At 34.2% G+C, this 19,435-nt stretch overlaps 1 long non-coding RNA gene and 1 pseudogene across 2 annotated transcripts; both read right to left on the bottom strand.

Moving 5' to 3' along the window:
* Window positions 1–393: 393 nt before the first annotated feature.
* LOC132626140 (uncharacterized) lies at window positions 394–3,378 on the bottom strand. 2 transcript variants are annotated; one of them, XR_009577087.1, is made up of 5 exons: window positions 2,762–3,378; window positions 2,529–2,661; window positions 1,684–1,947; window positions 1,461–1,563; window positions 394–807 (listed from the first exon to the last, which is right to left on the bottom strand). It is a non-coding gene; the product is annotated as an uncharacterized LOC132626140 (long non-coding RNA). The 2 variants fall into 2 exon arrangements; XR_009577086.1 differs by having other exon boundaries at window positions 394–1,563.
* An 11,408-nt stretch (window positions 3,379–14,786) lies between these two features.
* Window positions 14,787–16,966, bottom strand: LOC132617410 (putative B3 domain-containing protein Os03g0621600; annotated as a pseudogene).
* Window positions 16,967–19,435: the final 2,469 nt, after the last annotated feature.

Here is a 19,435-nt window from a genome sequence, read left to right as displayed (position 1 = left end):
TAACATCTGAAATTACTTCAACAATTTAAGTAATGCATGCTTTCTTTTAAGAGAAAAATAAATAAAAGATTGTTGTTAGTTTGATCGATCAAGTAAGACGGAAACATCCACGAGGGAATTAACAACCTAAGTTACCGAAAAAAAGGTTACCAAAGATTAGATACTTTGTTACCAAAAAGGTTAAAAACATCACATTGAATAAAGTGAAATAATATGTTAGAAATTTTTAATATGACAGGCAGAGGCGCTTTCGATCATACAGCATAAGCCTACTTGGATCTTGAGTACTTGTTTCAAATTGAAAAGAGTTAATTTGCAATTTTACAGTGCCAAAGGTTAGGGAACTCCAGGCTGTGGATGAGAAACTATGTTAAAGCATTCACCATATCACAAAATTATGTATATTCATTAATTTAAACTTCAGATACATCAACCTTCAATCCGATAATGAATTATACAATGTTTAGTTCACATCTATCCCCTCTCAAGTAGAAACATTTGAACCAGATATTAAGCTAACTAATCAAAGGGAATTGTCTCTATTTCTATCGACTATACTTCATTGAGACTTGGGTTAATGCAAACTTTCAATATGAATTCCTCCTCATCAATCAACTCAAAACGGCAAACATCTCCTACACGTAGCTCATTGGCACGTACAAATTCACCCCACCCATTTCGAAATTTAAGTCTATCATATTCGCGGATTACAACCGGCCAGCTAGCACTATTGGTCTGAAGGGTAGCATCTTTCTAAAACTTTTACCCCTTCTTCATGTATCTGCGGCCAAATGCACAAGGTATATTCTGCATAAAGAATGTAGACACAGTAACATGCTCGAATAGAATACACTTCAACAGTCAAGTGGTAAGTATCAAATGCTAAGAATTAAGAAGACTACAACAAGTAGTACACCACTTTCCATCATGATTCAAAGTATATTCAACTATTTCACAGAATACCAATCGACCAATACGATTCACTTAGCAGATGTTAATGTGAAGACACGCAAGCGATAGCTAAATAATGATAAAATGATGAGTTATTATATTCTGCAAATCATAACATATCTGCAGTATGAGCAACTTTCTCTGTTTTGGAAGCAAACTAAAGAAAGAAACACATTCCCAATTTCTGGAGTGTAAGGTAGTTAAAAGTTTCACAACATTTCACAGAACTCTATCTTCCAAAAAAATCAGAGCCAACTAGCTCACTAGAATATCTTGAAGCTTCTGTTTTGTTGAGAAATTATTGTATTGGACTTAAATATTTATCTCTATAAACTAAACATTGTGAGAGGACCTAAAAATGCCACGAGATAAAAGTTACTAGGCAGGAATTTTCCATGCTATTTTACCTTTTTGACACTAAATCAGTCATATAATGACACTTTTGAGAATATATAGGAGGCGTTACGGATTTATGCATAGATGCAAAATATTTACAAAAATAAACTTACCAGCATCTTCCGAAAGTCGGGCTCCTTCAGGACAACTTCGAAGAAAGTGACATAGCTCATAGAGTTTACTGGCCCATCAAGTGCTTGATCAGCTAGCGGAGCTCTGTACAAGTCACTTTTTTGTAAGTTACTATTTTTGGATTTGACTTTAAAGATTATGCATAAAGACTTGAAGTGTTGCACCAACACTAGCTACAAATTGAAGATCTTCAAAGAAACTCACCTTGGGCATTTTCTTCATCCAACGGATGCAATTCAAGCTCCTCAATGTCAGTTAAGTTCTCCTTCATGTAGCCATCTTCTCCATATAATCTCCAAACTCCAAGTTATTATCCTGTACGAAGTTTGGCCAACAACCCTTGAAAAAGAAATCCTCTTCGATCTTTTCTACAACAACCCTCCAAGATCTCCGAGCTGGACCTTCAACTTCAAGCAGAAAGACGTGAATATCTCCATTGAAAAACTCCAGAAATCCGGATGGTATTTTCTAAAAAAAAAAAAGAGAAACATAAATTGAGTTTGATTTCCAGTGAAAGAATCAGGGTATGATTTTAACAGAAACTACCCCTTGGATCTTAAGAGTGTATTGTCTGATTATGTCCAATCTAGTCTTCCAAATCTGTGGCCATAATCACCACACATCATTTGCTATTTCATTGTCCACTCTTCGGTAAGTTAAGTAATATATTACACTCTCATCTCTATTGCAGATGCATCTTTAGCCCTTTGCTTATACAAACTTAGGAAGATTAACACCCTACCTTACCAGATTTGCAAGAGTCCAGATAAGAAGTAAACATTTTCAGATTTTTACTATTATATCCGTTAACGTTTAAAAGCAACCAAAAACCAATTCATCTCGTCCCTAAAAATATCTATTATGAACGGTGATCATTTCAGTCAAGTCAAGAACGAAAACCTATAAGAAAACACACCGTGGAATAAGTAAGGTTTTATTAGTGTTAGGCCCTTTAGCTTCATCTAAGTTACTATCTTAACAATAACCGAATGCACTAATGCATATTACTACAAAGAAGCAGAAATTTAGAAGAAAAAAAAAGAGATTACCAGCTTGGAATAGCACAGTTCAGGATGATAAATCTGAAGGAAGTTAGGGAGGTCAGCAACGATATAGCCTCTGTCCATTTTGTTTTTTCACCTTCTTTCAAAGTTTAGACCTTTAAGATTGGGCTTGGCTCAACTATAAAATAATGGACACGGACAAAAAAGAAAAGTCAGTACCTTAAACAACAAACAAAATGTATATAAACATACAAAAACAGAGTGTAAATGAGCTCAACCTATTAGAGTTAGTTCACTCTTGATTTTAGTATAGAGTGAAAGCTCTCTTCTTTTTGGCTGGGATTTTATAGAGGGGGAAGAGAAGAGAGGAGAAGGGGGGAATAGGGTCGACCCGTTTAGTATGGAGTGAAAGCTCTTTCCTTCCTCCTCTTCCCGAGTATTGATGAATCATAGTATTTATTTATTGATTGATGTTTCAAGAAAATGGGAAGAGAGAAAGAAGTGAAGAATGAAAAAGGCAGATCAAGACTAAACATGAAAAGGGAAACGGAGGGAGCACAGGCTGCCAATGGCAGCGGAACAGCCGCCTGTGACGTGAAACAGAGGAAATACAGGTGTAGAATTGTACTTTGTCCATTGAAACACACAGATAGGTTTTAGTGCTACATTTTCTTTGCTGAGTGCTGCTTTCACAATTCTGGAACAAAATCTTCTGAAAGACTCAAAAGTTTTTTTCGTAGAAGAATCAAAAAAGTTGCACAGCAGTAGTAGATTTTGTTTTCTCTTATCAACTAAAGAACAGTCTTTTAAAATGAACAGTAGTTTTTAGGGGAAAAAAATTAAAATGTTACACAAACAAAAGCTTTTCTGATTTTCTGTCCACGAATCTCGAGAAGATTTGCTATATTTTATTTATGTCTTCAATTAATTAATCGATCTCCATTTTAAATAGCCTTGCAAGCGAATTCGCGACTTAAGTAGCACAAAAAATAAAAAGTTGAACCAAACTAGTACAAAAAAAAAAAAAAACATAAGTAGTATTCACGCACGAAATTCGTGCGTGAAAGGACCAAATTGCAAAATTGCAGATGAGGCCTTTCACGCACGAAATTCGTGCGTGATGAGGCCATCCAAGAGACTACCTCATATTCACCACCACACCTATCTCAGGAGCCTACTCAGGCGTCCGTTGACACACAGGTTCTATTAAATAAATAACGTTAATGTATTCAATATAAATAATAAATGGTACTAATTATTATATACTTTTCAGGTTCATCCTTCGGCGCCTGAGGTGGCGACTCCCGACGAGGTAGAGTTCGAGATACCAGACCTAACTCAGCTTGAGGTTCTGAGTGTGTCAGCGGGACCAGATCCCAAGAAGAAGCACGTTCTAGTCAAGGGAGCACGTGCCAGGCAAAGAGATGATGATCATGACTTGGAGCGCCCTGTTATTAAGAGGAAAAAAGGCGATGGAGACGATGACGAGGGCGGTGGGGATGGTATGAGCCTTAGGCCTAGGGATAGTCTCCGGCATACTACATGTGGGACCCATCCTCGATAGTGTATATACATTAGTGTTGTAAAATTTATCGTAAATAACATATTTTTTTTTTGCATATTTAGTCTTTATTATTGTTTCATATCGTAAATTGAAAGTGCAGCAACTACCACATAAACCCTAAAATTTGTGCGTGAAATGACGTTATGCCCCTTTCACGCACAAATTTTGTGCGTGAAAGTGGAAAATGTATTTTACCCTTTCACGCACAGATTTTGTGCGTGAAAGTGCACCATAAACCCTAAAATCTGTGCGTGAAAGTGGAAAAATATATTTAACCATTTCACGCACAGATTTTGTGCGTGCCTAATTTAAGCATATTTTCCCCTTTCACGCACAGATTTTGTGCGTGAAAGTGCACCATAAACCCTAAACTCTGTGCGTGAAAGTGGAAAAATATATTTTACCCTTTCACGCACAGATTTTGTGCGTGAAAGTGCACCACGTTACCCATAACATTTCAGGAATCTATGACACATAAAGGCTTGATTTGACAATACGTTGCTGCAATATTTGATCGTTTTGTATTGCGCACCATTTTAATGCGCACTATAAGTATTGATTTGATATTTGACCGTTTTGTATTGCGCACCATTTTAATGCGCACTATAAGTATTGATTTGACAACATTTCAGGAATCTATGACACATAAAGGCTTGATTTGACAATACGTTGCTGCAATATTTGACCGTTTTGTATTGCGCACCATTTTAATGCGCACTATAAGTATTGATTTGACAACACACCACGCATGACGATTTCAGGAATCTATTTAACTTGAAGGCTTGACGAGTGAAAAACTCATCAATTGCATAAGTGTAAGTCTTACAAGTCATAAAAAAAAATCAAACTTCATTGAAAAAATGTCTCAAAATGCTTCACGTGTTAAGGTTTCACTATTTTGGGATGGAGATATCGTCGAGGACAATTACTCCATTCGTTATAGTACCAAACCAAAAGCCCATGTTAAATTTCCAACAAATTTAGATTATGAAACATTAGTCATGTACATGCACGAAAGAATGAAAACTAAACCCACTGAGTTTGGAATCTCAATAACTGGCAGATATCCACAAACAATATCAAACGGTGTAGTGCGTTATGGCATGCACAATATCAACGATGATGAATCTTTGAGTGATTATTTGGGATCGCCGGAAGAATATCGTGATTTAGTATTCATTAATGTTCTTGAGATGTATGTTGAAAAGATACCTCGGGAAGAAATCCCTCAAGTCCAGCCTATTCATGGTAACACATATGGGGACTTTAATTCCTATGGAGACATTTTGAGTGGTCAAGTGCCGCTGGAAAATCTAAGCCAGCAATTTAATCAAGCTTACAACGAAAATTGGTAAATATGAGTTTTTTATATTATTATTACGTGTAGTAGCATGTGTTTGTTGTATAAATTGGTAATAACCAATTTTTCAAATCTTTATAGGAACTATTCTCAAAACTCACCAGTGGTACCAAATATGGATGTTGGTCAATCCTCTCAGTTCGGTGGAGTTGATCATTCTCCACACCATGACAGTGCTTATGAACGACAGTAAGTTCATCACCTTGATATTAATTTATCTATATATATGTATGAAGTTGGTATTTAAAATATGTTACTTTTCGTGTAGGAGGATGAATGCACTTGATAATGAAGATTTTCCTAATTATTATGAGTCATCATCAAGTGATGACGATGAACTAGCTAATAATGCAGAGGTAACCGATGATGAAGATGATGATGTTCAAGTTGGTATGACCAACAATATTCCTCAAAGCCAAAACCAACAAGAACCAATGCACCACCATGTACCACCACCGATGGCTGAAAACCCAACTTCTGAAAGCCCAATTCAGTGGCATTCTAACAATATCCCTTATCTTGACAGCCTGCAGGGTCGTGATGATGCATTTGTCTTCACAAGAGAAGATGATGATAGTCGCCAAAAAACCTGGATTGAACCAAAGGATCTCAACAAAGATCGATGCTACCTTGCAAAGGGAATGTTGTTCGCATCCAAAAAGGCGTTGCAACGGGCTGTCAAAATTTATTGTTTTAAGGACATGAAGGAGTTTAAGGTTGATCTTTCAACCTCAAAGATATGGAGACTAGTTTGTAAACGACGGTATCAAGGCTGTGAGTGGTTGCTTCGGGGAATTGTTAAGCCTGATGGTATGTGGGCTATCACAAAATTCCGCGAAAGACACACTTGTGATATGGAAGAAAATCAAGCAGATCATTATAATTTAGATACAAACATGATTGCTCAAGTATTACTTAAGGACATTGCCGAAACGCCAAGGTAACTTATCCTACCTAGTACATCATATGTCTTATATCGATTAAAAGATCAATTACTAAATGTTGTTTGTTTAAACTTGTGCAGGATCCCCATCAAAGATTGTATTCGAAACGTTCAAACCATATATAGAAAAACTATAAGCAACAGAAAGGGATTTCTCGGGCGTAGACGCGCTTTTGAGATGGTCTTTGGAAATTGGCATACTTCTTTTCAATCGCTGCCAAGGTATATGGCAGCTCTACAACATTTTAATAATGGTACTGTTGTAGAGTGGCGGCTTATAGAGGGTAAAATCTTCAACTTCGTATTTTGGACATTCAAACCATGCATTGATGGTTTTGCTCACTGCCGACCAGTGATATCCATAGATGGTACGCATGTATATGGTGCCTACGACATCAAGCTCCTAATTGCAATAGGAATGGATGCCAATGGGTCAATATTTCCTCTTGCTTTCGCAATTGCCGCTAACGAGAGCAACGACACATGGGGGATCTTTTTGACCCATTTGAAAACTCATGTTATTAAGGATCGTACCGGCATATGCGTGTTGTCTGATCGTCATAAAGGCATATTGCACAATATGGCTAATTTACCAGGGTGGCAGCCTCCCTTTGTTTACCATCGCTATTGTTTAAGGCACTTGAAGGCAAATTTGCAATCAACGTTTCACAATGGCACTCTAAACAAATTGATGTGGGGGGCTGCGATGGAGCATCAACAACGAAAATGGGCTACAAAAATGGATCTGATCAGGGCAGTGAGTGAACCCGCATATATTTGGTTGATAAAGCTCGAAGTTGAAAAATGGACGCTTCATGCTGATGGAGGCAAAAGATGGGGCATGCTCACAACAAACAGCTCAGAATCTTTCAATGGCTTGCTGAAATCAGCTCGAGGACTACCTGTCACCGCAATGGTGAGAATGACTTTCAAGCAGGTTGTGGAGCGATTTGTTGTTAGGACAAGGCAAGCTAGAGCGATATTAGCCGACGGCGGGACATGGATGCCAAAGCCCTTCAAAATTATGGAGCATTATAGAAAAAAATGTGAGCACCACCAAATGACCGAGTATGACCCAATTCGACATGTCTACGAAGTTAGGACGGGTTATCACAACGGTAAGGGTGGCAACGTGCATAACGTTTATGAGGCAACAAGAACGTGCACTTGTGGTAAGTGGCAAACGTATCACATGCCGTGTTCTCATGCTGTCAAGTGCTTCGAGAGAATGAGAAAAACGATAACAAGTTATGTGGCGGGGGAATACAAGGTCCACAGTTACCTTAGAGCATATTCCGGTCAATTCCACCCACTTGGTAATGAAGCTTATTGGCCAAACGAGCCGTTTTCGATAGTTGCTAACAAGGATTACATCAGGAAATTGGGCATTAACTCACGAAGTCGTAGACCCAATCAAATGGATGTTAGTGAAAGAACTTATTCTCGCAAGTGCTCTACCTGTAAGTAATATGGCCATGACAAGCGTTCCTGTGGGCAACAAGGCCGTGGTAGTACAAGCACCTCTCGAAGTAATAGAGTCTCTAGAACTTGAAAATTGTATTATTATTGTAATTTATTATTGTATTACTTTGAATTAGTATTGTAATTAGATGAAATGAATTATTTTTAAATTAGTATAAACCTCTCGTATTGGATGAATTATTATTAAATCAAATATTTATATTTGAACATTCAATTATAATAAAACACTTAAATCAAAACCCTATAAATAGACAAGTTTCAAAACTTACTTCGGGGCACCTTAGAACCCCTAAAACGGTTATCCAAACGTTTAGGTGGACTTGATGTAATGAGCCGACATTATTGTACGCAAAAAAAGATATTAAGTTTTATATAAAATATTGATATTTTGGGATTTTGAAACATGACTAATCTTTGCCCAAAATATGGAAAAAAATGTGATTTGAAAGGTAAGACCAAAAAAAAAACTGTGCTGCTTCACGCATGAAATTAGTGCGTGAAAGGAGTATATGGTATTATTGCAAGTTGATCCTTTAAAACGGTCAAATAATGCTCCATTCACGGACTAAATTCATGCGTGAAAGGCAAAATGGTTTCACGCATGAAATTAGTGCGTGAAAGGAGTATATCCTATTACATTTCATGCGTGAAAGGAGTATATGGTATTATTGCAAGTTGGTCCTTTAACGCATGAATTTTGTGCGTGAAAAGGTCAAGCTGCATTTTTGCAGTTTGGTCCTTTCACGCACGAATTTCGTGCGTGAATACTACTTATGTTTTTTTTTTTTTTTTATACTAGTTTGGTTCAACTTTTTATTTTTTGTGCTACTTAAGTCGCGGTCTCCCTTGCAAACACATGTCAATATGTAGCTATAATACTAGTCTAGCTACGAATGTTTATCAGATGTACTCCATAGGAGACTCCTAACTCCCTTGTACACTTTCAAGTTTTTAATACAAGTTTTTTTATTACCAAAAAAAGAATTATATTAATAAATTTTGATAAAACAACATAGAGACGTGATCATATAATCCTACTTGGATCTTGAGTACTCTTTTGATATTGATATGCGTTGATTTGCAGTTTTAGAGAAATGAGAAACTATGTTTAAGCATTTACCATATCACAAATTGATGTAATATAGTGTTTACAGCACATTCTACCCTCTCTCAAATAGAAACATTTGAAACAAATATTAAGCTAAATAATCAGACAGTATTGACTCTAATTGTATGACTATACTTCACTGGTAACGGGTCGATGATATTCTCCATTTCCTGCTTTTCTTCCTCAACTGAAAATATAGTCATACAAATAGAGGCAATACAAAGTCTGGCCAACCTTCCTTTAAAAAGTAATCAAGTTCAATCTTCTACATAACAACCTTTCAAGATCTCCCTGTAAGCACAGAAATGACCGTAATATCTCCTTTGAAAACTTGAAAAAGGCGATGGTGTCTTCTTTACTTAATGAAGACCACCTGCCTTTCTCAAGTTCTTCAATGGAGATATTCCAACAATCTGTGTAATGGAAGATGTTGCGCCGAGATGAGCCCTATGTTTCACAGTGTTTCACTCTTGCTTTTTCTTTTTTCTCTTTTTAAGTAGGCGTTTGGCCATGAAAACAAAAAGATAGATTTTTATTTTATTTGGAATTTTAAAGTTGGAATTGAAGAAGTAGTTTGTGTTTGGTTATAATTTTTACAAAGAATATTTGATTATTTGAATGTATTGAAAAATATAAAAAGGAAAAGGAAAAGTGAAAACGAGATTTTAGATGTTTTTTAAATTTTAAATACAATACCTTTAAGCTATATTTGAAATTTTAAAAGCCAAACGCTGACTTTCAAATAAAACGAAATGATTTTCCGGAAAAAGTGAAAAATTCTCAAAAAATTCTCATTGCCGAACAGGCCCATAGTATGGAGTGAAAGCTCTGTTCTTTTTACTGGGATTTATAGGGGCAGATAAGAGAGGAGAAGGAGAATCAGGTCCGATCAGTTTAGTTGAATACTCTCCTGTTACAATTTATGTAACGCGGTTGGAATTTTGGCATTTACATTTCTAAACTTTAACCATAAACTTGGACATAGAAGTTTTGAATTTTTTAAAAATAAAATTTATATATTTAAAAATTATCTAAAAATTATTATAAATTATAATAATTAATAATTTAAAATTAAGCACTTCTGCTAAAAGAAAAGTTAATTCATTCTCGAAATTTTAATTATGTCACGTAAATTAAAATAGAGTAAATTGATACATGCATTTCTAGAAAATGAGAAGTGAGACAGAAGGAGAGCAAACACGAAAAGGGTTAAAGGATAGGCTGGCAATGGCCTTGGAGAAGCCGCCGGTGATGTGAAAAGAGAGGGAAAATTAGAGATGTACAATTGTACTTGTCTATTTAAGACACAGATAGGTTTTAATGCTAGAAATTTAAGATTCTGATTTCGTTTGTGAGTGCTAAAGCTTCTTCTTTTAACATATTGTCACGTGATCTTTAAATATGCATTCGGACATAACAATATGATACTATTAAGCAGGAGTGTTAAAAACCCGTTTAACCACCGGTAAATCTAATCAATAAAAAAAATTATATGTTTATTGATATCGGGTTATTGAGTTACCGATTTATAAACGGTTTCATAAATTATTTTATTGGGTCGTCGGTTTGGTTTCTGATTTTAAGAATTTAATCAATGATTAAATCGATAACCCAATAAGCTTATATTAAAATTATTTTTTTATCCCTAATTATATATTAAAATATAACTTCATCTTCAATTCCAATTTCAAAATTTTAAATAAAGTGAAGAATATTTGGTTTACACAGCCAAACGTCTACTTAACTTTTTTTTCTTGAGTCAAAACGAATGTCCACTTATCAAATTAAAAAAGAATTAATCTTATTTTTTCAATTTGTTCCCATTAAGTTCTATGCGATTAAATTCCAATACATATTTAATTAGGGACAGCTTAGTCAAATTACTTATTTTTTTCTAATAATTAATATTTTCTTAAGTGGCATGAAAATGGCTAAATTAATACTCTTTTTTATCTGAAGATATTATTTGATAGTTACATAAAAATTACTAAAAGTCACAATAATTAATAATTAAAAACTATTTAAAGATATTCCGATCAAATAAAAAAATTGTTGATTCTCGAAATCTAAATTTAGTAGCATAAATTCTGACAGAGTAATTGATACAAGCATTTCTCGAAAATGGAAAGTGAGAGAAAAGGAGTAAACACGAAAAGGTTTTGAAGGATAAGCTGGCAATGGCCTTGGAGAAGCCGCCGGTGATGTGAAAGGAGAGGGAAAATTAGCTGTACAAATTATACTTGTCCATTAAAAACATCGATAGATTTTAATGCTAGAACTAGAATTTAAGATTTTGATTTCCTTCTTGAGAGCTGCTTCCAAAAAGATCACGTTAAAAAAATTGCGCAGAAAAGCTTCTTCTTTTAACATATTATCACGTGACCTTTAAATATTCATTAGAACATAACAATATGATATTAAAAACATATATTTACAAAAAAATTAACTTGAAAAATTAAAACTTTGTGAGCAGGAAAAAAAAATACTCATTTGAAAATTGGTCAAAAACACTTTATTAAACTTAAAACTTATAAAAAAATTAAAAAACAAGTCAATACACTAAGCTCTCACTATGTACGGAATCTGAAAAAGGACAGGACCACAAGTGTCTATTGTACGCAATCTTACAAGACATTTCTACAAGAGGTTTCCACAACACGAACTTGTGACCTCTTCGTCACATGAATTTTACCAGTTACGCCAAGGCTCCCCTTCTAAAAATTTAAAATTTATATTCAAAAAAATCTAAAAAAATCAATCCAATGCATGACCTAATTCTATTTTTTAATTTTTTCTTAAAAAAAAATATGTTCAAACGGACCCTAAGAAACTGTCAATTGAGAAAAATTTAATCACATAAGGCTTTTTCATTTGTAGAAAAAGACAAGTGTATCAAAATTAATTGATTTGATTTATTGTTCTCTGACTTGATTTATTTATGATAACTTTTAAAAAATAGTTGACAACCTTTTATGTTCTCTTAACTGAATTAGAAAATAATTGGTAGTCAAAATCGAAAAATTATTCAAGAAATAACAATTTCGCTTCGGTCTCAATACGCTTATTAAATGAGAAAAAGAATGCATTCTTTGTTTTAAATTTGAGAAGATAAAAAGATAATAGTTCATTAAGTAAGCGTTTGGCCATCCAATATGAAATCATGATTTCTTATTTTAATTTCAAATCAGCATTTTTTTATGTGATTTGCATAAAATTTTAATTTCATATCATGATTTTAAATCTCAAATTCTCTAAAAAGATATGATTTGGAATTCTAAATCATGATTTTAAATGTAAAACTTGACGACCCATAAATTTTTATTTTGTAATAAAAGATCCATAAGTTAGTAGATATATTTAACGACCATGTTCACCAACTATTTAAGTCAAATATTAGAAAATGTGCAAACTTACTCTTACGAACCAACTGCATTTACTTATACAATTCATGTTCAGTTTTCTTTTTTATTGAACTAAAGTTCGATCATTTGATGTTGTATTTTTTAGAAAGGTCTTCTAGTAGCGTATTAATTTTATTATGGACCATGATTTGCTCTTTTGGTAAGCTTGTCTAAGAATTGTCAAAGTTTTGATAATTTTAACAACTTGTGGGTTTTATATGAAAAAAAAATGCAACTTAAGAAATCTAAATTGCATGGGGTTATTTGCACGATTGCCCTTTAAAGGCAGTGGTCTTTAATTTCTGTTCCTCAAATTGGTGGTCTTTAATATTTGCCCTTTGCTTAATACCCCAAGGTCATGGGTTCAAACCCAGACTCAGTTAAAAAAAATTAAAAAATTGTAAAGTTGGACCCCAACTTATGTCTTATGCAGAGGTTTGTCTTAAGGCAAACTTTTATCCAAAATTAGGCCTTAAGGAAGAGGTTTACAAAATTCCAGCAAAGTATTTTTTTTTTTTTTGCCTTAAGACAGACTTTGAAACCCAATTTATGCCTTGCGGTTTTTTTAAAATTTTTTTTGACTGAGTTGGGATTCGAATCCGCACCCAAGAGGCTTTTAGTGAAGGACAAAAATTAAGGGCCACCAATTTGAGAGGCAAAAACTAAAGACCAGTGCCTTTGGAAGGGCATTCCGTGCAAAAAAAAAAAAAATTGCATGTCCAAACAAAATTAAATTATTGATTTCATATCATCATTTCAAATCATGTCCTCAGCAATAACTATTTTCATTTGATTCCATTTTTATCATGTCTAAAAATTCAGTTAAAAATATGCGTGCTTTATCAGAGTCATGTATTAGTCAACCAAAGAACCGAAAAGAGGATTACAAAAATAAAGCCAAGTCTTTGACAAGTCTAGCTGCTAAATGTAATCTCTCAAAATTAAGTTAATGATTGCTTAATGTCAATACCTCATAAAATACAACAATTTAATTATCTACGGAGTAACAAATAGATTTACACAATAAAACAGATTTCATCCAAATATAATTCAGTAATTTATTATTTTAATTCTGCACAAATGATATTTCGGCACGCTCTTTCATTTCCTCATGTTAAAATTAGGGGTGAGCATAAACACCGAAAACCAAAAAACCAAACCAAACCAAATTAATTCGGTATTTCGGTTTCGATTTTCGGTGTTTCAATTCGATTTCGGTTTTTTTTTAATAACAAATTCGATGTTCGGTTCCGATTCACCGGTTGTTCGATATTTCAATTAAACCGAAAATTTACTGCATGATTTTTACAAAATTGTTTGTCCTGTATATATCAAAATATATACCATGAAAACAATTAAGAACTTTTCATGTTCTAAAGTTAAAGTTGACTTTTCCTGATCTTTTGTATTGATTGCATCATAAATATAACAAATGGTTTACTTCTTTGTTAATGATGTTGTAGATTTTACATTGGGAAGTCTAAGACTCTCATGTTTAGTTTCAGGAGTCAGCATTTTAGAAAATTATATTGTACTTAGAGCCTATTTGGATGGGCTTATGCCTATAAGCTGCAAAGCTGAAAAAAAATAAGTTGGGGTAGTCTAACTTATTTTTTTTGGCTTATAAGCTGTTTTCAACTTATAAACTGCTTTAGATAAGCTAAGTCAAATGAGCCCAATTATTTTTTTGAGCTTATTTTAAGCACAAAATGACTTTAAGCTGGCCAGTCAAACACTCAAAAAAACTAAAAACAGCTTATAAGCAACTTATAAGCCAATCCAAACGGGCTCTTAGTTATTTAGAAGGTGGAGATAGATTATTCTGCATTGCGTTCAATCTGTGACTCTCTTGCTGCCTTGCTACTGCTTGTTTATGGCAGCAGCCATAAGCTACTGATTTTGTTTAAGGCTGCTGCTATTGCTTTTTTAAAGCTTTAAGCTATTGATCTTGTTTAAGGCTTGTTTAGATCTCTTATAAGTTCATGTGAAAATTGAGTTTCAATGAATTGAAATAGCTCATTTTGAATTAAAAAAACATAAAATAGCTCATTTTTATTTTTAATTAAAAAGAAAGTCCATTTTACAAGCAAAAAACCGAATTAGAAAAACCAAACCGAACTAATTCGGTTCGGTGTTCCGTGTCCGCTTTTAAAACACCGAAACCGAAAAACCGAACCGAAGAACGGAACGCTGCTAAAACCATAAACCAAACTACAAAACTCCAATAGATATGTAATCACACATATCAATTTAATCTTCAACTACACATTATTTTAGCGGTTTGTAAATATTTTTGTTACCAAAAAGGATATGTGGTTATTTATAACGTCTGAGACGCTATAATATAAGCCTACTTAAGTCTTGAGTATGCACATGTAAAAACAGAAATCTTATCAGGAGAACATACAATATTTCAGATTGAAATGATTAAAATTTGACAGGGCCAAAGACAGAGAACACCAGGCAGTGAATAAGAAACTATGCTAAAACATATACCAGATCATAGAATGTTGTAAATTCATTGATATAAAGTTCTAGTACATCAACCTTCTATTAATGCCTTTCTGAAGTAGAAACATTTGATCCAGCGGGATGTTGCCTCTATTCTTATGACTACTTTGCTTGGGCTATCACATAATGCGAACTTTCAATATGAACTTCTCCTCATCAATCAGCTTAAAACGGCAAACATCTCCAACACGCAAAGCATTATCGTGTATAAAATTGTGTAACCCATTCATAAGTTCAAGTCTATCGCTGGACAGAACAGTAACCGGCCAACTAGCACTGCCAATTTGAAGAGTAGCTATAAGTGGTTCTCCCTCTCCAAGTATCTATATTTATTGCCAAATGCAGCTGGCATACACTGCACAAGTATGTAACATTCACAAACATGTTCAGACACAAATACACATTGTAACATTCACAAACATATTCAGACACAAATACACATTTAATAATCAAGTGATCAGTAACAAATGCTATGAGTTAAAAAGACTACAACAAGTAATAGAGAATTTCCCATCTTCATTCGAAGTATATTCAACTCAAGGGGTTTTAAATTGGCAGATAATTAGCGTGCAAAACTGGCTTGAAATTACTGCCAGAATTTCTATGGAAAGCTCAATATCATTTGCCTTTTCGACAGTAAAGCTGTGTTTTAATTAATGACATGTTTGAGAATATATTGCTTTTAACGATTTAGGCATACACAAAATAATTGCGACTAACAAACTTACCAAACGTGCTCTTGTTAAGTGGGATTCCATAATGACAACTTCGAATGAAGTGATTATAGGAACTAAGTCTCCTGATCCATTATGTGCTTGATCAGCCGGCTGAGCTACAGTGCCTTTTTCTGCACCAGTTGTTTATTTGTAAGTGGACTATTTTTGGACTTGGACTTTATAGATTAAACATGGAGACAAATGTGTTGCACCGAACTAGCTAAGAATTTAAGATCTTCAAAGAAACTTACCCTGCTCATTTTCTTCATCCAGTGGAACTAGCTCAGGCTCTTTGAGAGCAGTTACGTTCTGCTTTAAGCTGCCGTCTTCCCCATATATTTTTACATAAAACTTATAGTTTCCAGCATAGGAAAATGTTAGAAAATCTCCAAATTCCAAATCATTTTCCTGCACAAACTCTGGCCAACCTCCCTTGAAAAAGAAATTACAGTCATTCTTTTCCACAACAACTTTCCAAGATCTTGCCGAAAAATTTTCAAGCACAGCGATCGAAGGAATATCTCCGTTGAAAAACTTAATAAAGGCAGGTGGAATTCTCTACAAAAAGGAGACACAAAACTGTTTATAACTTTGCTTGATTTCCGGTGAAAGAAAGTTGTTGCGATATAAACAATACAATGAAACAGAAATGCTAATACAAATTAAAGTACTGTATTATTGTATACTAGGGTCTTAATCCAATCTAGTCTTCTAAATCTAGGCCCATAACCACCATTAGATCGTCTATTATTTCATCGTCCACTCTTAAGTCAGTAAGGAAGTATTAAATTGACTCAATTTAATTGGCATTCCCTTTGCAGATACATCTCTAACTCTTCTTTAAATCCAAACCATATCTTATCCTAGTTTCTCTGCAATCGATTTTTACATAATCCTACATCTTAATTTAACCTTCAACTACATATAATTTTAACGAAGTTTTAAATATTTTTGGTACCAAAGAGGATATGTAGTTATTTGTAAGTCTGAAACACTTTTATCATTTAAGCCTACAAAAGTCTTGAGTCACCTATAAGAAACTTCTTATCAAGAGATTATATAATATTTCAGATTGAAAGGACTGAACTTTTACAGGGCCAAAGAGAGGAACTCCAGGCAGTGGATAAGAAACTATGTAAAGCATACATCACATCATTGATAGAATGCTAGCTGAATTCATTGATATAAAGTTCTGATACATCAACCTTTCTATTACAACCTCTCTCTCAAGTAGACATTTTAACCAAACATTAAGCTGAATGATCACAGAGAATTTGCCTCTATTTTATGACTACTTTACTTGGGCTATCGCATAATGCGAACTTTCAGTATGAGCTTCTCCTCATCAATCAACTTAAAATGGCAAACATCATCTACACGCAAAGCATTATCGTTCATTAAATTTGCGTATCCCTGTTCGAAGTTCAAATCTCTCACAATACAAAACATTAACCGGCCAACTAGCGCTATCAGTTTGAAGAGTAGCCACAAGTGGTCGCTCCCTCTTCAATTATCTATTGCAAAATGCAACTGGAATAGTCTGCATAAGTAAATTCAGGAACATGCTCAAACACAATGTACATAATAATCAAGTGATCAGTAAAAACTGCAATGAATTAAAAAGACTACAACTAGTAGAGAACTTCCCATCACCATTCGAAGTATATTCCACAACTTCAAGGAATACCATTGACCACTACGATTAACTTATCTGATGTTATTGTAAAGACACTCAAAGTGATAACGTAAATAATAATTAAGTGCCCTGTTATCATCTTTTGCAAGTCATACGCAAGGTAGTTATTGTACAACATTTGACATAATTCCATCTTCAAAAAATGTCTACAATTTCAACTAATTAGCTCATAAGAATCTCCTGAAGCTTCTTTTTTGTTGGGAATTATTGGACATAAAGTTTTTAAGTATGGGTTACAGGGTTATGGTGCACACTGTCCAAAGCAATACTCATGGGATTGCAGTTTGGACTGGAAATGGAAAACGAATCAAGTTTGGGAAGATAAATGAGCAACGGAAAACTCTCTTGCGACAGCATTTCCTGATTTATACAGCATTGTGTTAAATAAAAATTGTATTATTGCGGACTGCTGGGATGGTAGAGGTTGGAACTTCCAGTTTAGAAGATATTTTAACGATTGGCAGATAGTCAGATTGCAAAACTGGCTTGAAATTGCTGCCAGCATTTCTTTAGAAATCTCAGTATTGTTTGCCTTGTCGACAGTAAAGCAGTTTTAATTAATGACATTTATGCATACACCCAATAGTTGGAATGAATAAACTTACCAAGCGTGCCCACTTCAAGTTGTATGCCCGAATGACAACTTCGAATGAAGTGATTGAAGCAACCAAAAGTGCTTGATCAGCTGACTTAGCTACAATGCCTTCCCTGCACCAGTTGCTCCTTTGTAAGTTGACTATTTTTTGACTTGGACTTTATAGGTTAAACATGCAGACAAATGAGTTGCACCAAACTAGCTACATATTGAAGATCTTCAAAGAAACTTTCCTTGCGCATTTTCTTCATTCAATGGAACTAGCTCAGACTCTGAGAGCAGTTACGTCCTCCTTTAAGCTGCCATTTTTCCCATATATCTGAACATAAACTTCGAGTTTCCAGAATAGGAAAATGTTAGGAAATCTCCAAATTCCAAATTATTTTCTTGCACAAACTCTGGCCAACCTCCCTTGAAAAAGAAATTACAGTCATTCTTTTCCACAACAACCGTCCAAGATCTCGCTGAAAGATTTTCAAGCACAGCAATCGAAGGAATATCTCCATTAAAAAACTTGATAAAGGCAGGCGGAATTTTCTACAAAAAGGAAACTGTAATATAACTTTGCTTGATTTCCGGTGAAATAAAGTTGCAGCAATATAAACAATACAATGAGACGGAAGTACAATTTACTAGAGTCTAATCCAGAGCTAATTTCTTGAGTCAATGGTCTGATTATGTCCAATCTAGTTTTCCAAATCGAGGGTCATAACCACCATTAGATTGTTGATTATTCCATCACACACTCTTAAGTCAGTAAGATGGTATTAAATTGACATTCCCTTTGAAGATACATCCTTAACCCTTCTTTAAATTCCAAAGTGTTTTATCCTAGTTTCTCCGCAATTATTTTTTATTATAAGGCCTAGCTTCTCTGCAATTATATGAGATAAACACCCGTCTTACCAGATTTGCGAGAGTACTAATAGGAAATAAATATTTGCAAGTTTTGAACACTTCTTTCATCAACATTTTCAAACAAAAATTGTGTGTCTCTATTTTAAACAGTAATTGACTAAGAATAGACAGAAGGTTGGAAATAAGTTAAAAGTTAAACCAAGGCTCCTTAACTTCATCTCAAGTTATCTTACTATACAAATGCACTAATGTATATCATTCTGAAACAGCAGAATTTTAGAAAGAAACAAAAACTCCTTTGTTAGTTATTTATCCAAAATCATATTCCCAGAGATCTACCCAAAGAAGTACTAAAGTAAGAAAGGCTCTTTACTATTGCTATTGAAGCATGGGGGAGTTAATGATGTCAAAGGTTTCACCAAAATGGGATGAGAGAAAGAGGTGAAGAATGATCAAACGAGAAAACTAAACATAAAAAGGGAAACTGAGGTAGCAGATAGGCGCAGAGGCGACAGTATTGTGAAAGTCTAAAACCAGTATTTCAATTATAATGCACCTTAAACTGGTAGAAGTATTTTAACATTTCGCTTAAACTTATAAGAAACACTGTTAAGTATTTTGACACTTCAAATTAAAGTGAATTAAAACTATAACTAATGGCCAATAAGTTTAATTTGTTAACTTAAAAGAAAAAGTAAATATTTTACACTATTAATAC

This window comes from Lycium barbarum, chromosome 1 (genome assembly GCF_019175385.1).
Source record: "Lycium barbarum isolate Lr01 chromosome 1, ASM1917538v2, whole genome shotgun sequence".
NCBI classification, from domain to species: Eukaryota; Viridiplantae; Streptophyta; class Magnoliopsida; order Solanales; family Solanaceae; genus Lycium; species Lycium barbarum.
This window is presented reverse-complemented; position numbering and strand designations above follow the sequence as displayed.